This window comes from Anastrepha ludens, unplaced genomic scaffold (assembly GCF_028408465.1).
Source record: "Anastrepha ludens isolate Willacy unplaced genomic scaffold, idAnaLude1.1 ptg000022l, whole genome shotgun sequence".
Taxonomy (NCBI): Eukaryota; Metazoa; Arthropoda; class Insecta; order Diptera; family Tephritidae; genus Anastrepha; species Anastrepha ludens.
The window spans coordinates 120,001-122,500 of NW_026530033.1; the positions used below are offsets into that span (position 1 = coordinate 120,001).

A 2,500-nucleotide genomic window follows, 5' to 3' on the forward strand; every position below is an offset into this window, starting at 1 on the left:
TTACGGAATTGGAACCGTATTCCCTTTCGTTCAAAATAATTCAAGTATTTAATTATTTTTTAATATATATATATAAATTTTATTAATATTTTTTTTTATTAAAAACTTGAAAATTTTCGGCTTTCGCCTTGAACTTAGGACCGACTAACTCGTGATCAACCACTGTTCACACGAAACCCTTCTCCACTTCAGTCCTCCAAGGTCTCATTCGATTATTTGCTACTACCACCAAGATCTGTACCAATAGCGGCTCCATGCAGGCTTACGCCAAACACTTCTAAACACACTATTGTACCCTCCTACTCACTAAAGTTTCAAAATTTATAAATCAATCGAAATTGTTTTATAAATCATCTACTTTAGCGGTAATGTATAGGTATACAACTTAAGCGCCATCCATTTTAAGGGCTAGTTGCTTCGGCAGGTGAGTTGTTACACACTCCTTAGCGGATTACGACTTCCATGTCCACCGTCCTGCTGTTTTAAGCAACCAACGCCTTTCATGGTATCTGCATGAGTTGTTAATTTAGGCACCGTAACATTACGTTTGGTTCATCCCACAGCGCCAGTTCTGCTTACCAAAAGTGGCCCACTGGGCACATTATATCATAACCTCAACCTTCATATCAAGAAAGGTGAGGTTCTTACCCATTTAAAGTTTGAGAATAGGTTAAAATCGTTTCGACCCTAAGGCCTCTAATCATTCGCTTTACCAGATAAGATTATTTTATATAATTTTTAAATGCACCAGCTATCCTGAGGGAAACTTCGGAGGGAACCAGCTACTAGATGGTTCGATTGGTCTTTCGCCCCTATACTCAATTCTGACAATCGATTTGCACGTCAGAACTGTTTCGGTCTTCCATCAGGGTTTCCCCTGACTTCAACCTGATCAAGTATAGTTCACCATCTTTCGGGTCACAGCATATATGCTCAAGGTACGCTCCAGTTAGAGGTATAAATAATAATAAATTATCATTATACATAACTATATGGAACGCCCCGGGATTGAATTAATTGACTATTTAAGAAAATAGACTAAAAATTAATCCCATTATATTTTTAAGTTAAGTTAATTATGCCATTAAGTTTAATATAACTCAATGACTTGCACATATGTTAGACTCCTTGGTCCGTGTTTCAAGACGGGTCCCGAAGGTATCCTGAATCTTTCGCATTGTTAATCATATAAATGCATACAAATAAATATTAATATCATAGATATTAAATTTTTTGTAAAATTCAAAAAATGAATTTTAGCATTATATATAATAAAATCTATCAACACTTTATCAAATCATTAGTATTTATTCTATGTTAATATGCTTAAAAAGCAAATTAATTTAAATAAACTTAATATCACCAATGATCTTTTGATAAATACTTTATTATGTTAATAGATTACAATGTCCTTATATGAAAAAAATGCACATTATTTTTAATTATTTAATGATGAATTTTTCATAATGGATATTCAGGTTCATCGGGCTTAACCTCTAAGCAGTTTCACGTACTATTTAACTCTCTATTCAGAGTTCTTTTCAACTTTCCCTCACGGTACTTGTTTACTATCGGTCTCATGGTTATATTTAGTTTTAGATGGAGTTTACCACCCACTTAGTGCTGCACTATCAAGCAACACGACTCTTTGGAAATATCTTTCTAGTAATCATTAACGTTATACGGGCCTGGCACCCTCTATGGGTAAATGGCCTCATTTAAGAAGGACTTAAATCGTTAATTTCTCATACTAGATATTAAGATATTCCATACACTGCATCTCACATTTGACATATAGACAAAGTGACTTAGTGCTGAACTATTTTCTTTTCGCTCGCCGCTACTAAGAAAATCCTTGTTAGTTTCTTTTCCTCCCCTCATTAATATGCTTAAATTCAGGGGGTAATCCCATATGAGTTGAGGTTGTTTTAAAATATTTTTTATCTTCTCACAATTTAATAAATAATTATATCATCTTTTCATCTCTATTTTTCTTTTTTCCTTTTATATAAATATATATTATAAATAATAATTATGTAAAATGAGGCAATTCTAGAATAAAAAAAATTAATTTTTATGCTAGACATTCCTCCTTTAATTACATATATAAATTAATATTTTATATATATATAAATAATATGAAAATTTTTTAAAGAGAATACTTAGATTCAAAATTTTTTTTATTTCATTTTATTTGAGAGGATTTTTTTTTTTTAAGAATATATTAATAAATAAAAAATTCATTATATATCTTTATTTTTTTGCTATTAATATTATGAATTATTTAAAATCCAATAATATACACATTTGCTTAAATTCAATTATTTTTATAAAAGAATAAGCAACTTATTTAGCATAGTCTTACAACCCTCAACCATATGTAGTCCAAGCAGTACTTTAAAATTTAATTTAATGTACATAACAGCATGGACTGCGATATGCGTTCAAAATGTCGATGTTCATGTGTCCTGCAGTTCACACGATGACGCACAGTTTGCTG

At 31.1% G+C, this 2,500-nt stretch overlaps 1 non-coding gene and 1 pseudogene across 1 annotated transcript in view; both read right to left on the bottom strand.

The window, feature by feature from the left end:
* Positions 1 to 1,926, bottom strand: part of LOC128870680 (large subunit ribosomal RNA) — a 4,528-nt pseudogene extending 2,602 nt beyond the window's left edge.
* A 438-nt stretch (positions 1,927 to 2,364) lies between these two features.
* LOC128870694 (5.8S ribosomal RNA) overlaps positions 2,365 to 2,500 on the bottom strand; it is a 181-nt gene continuing 45 nt past the window's right edge. The window contains exon 1 of the ribosomal RNA XR_008455431.1: positions 2,365 to 2,500. This exon is cut by the window's right edge and continues 45 nt beyond it. This is a non-coding gene — a ribosomal RNA (5.8S ribosomal RNA).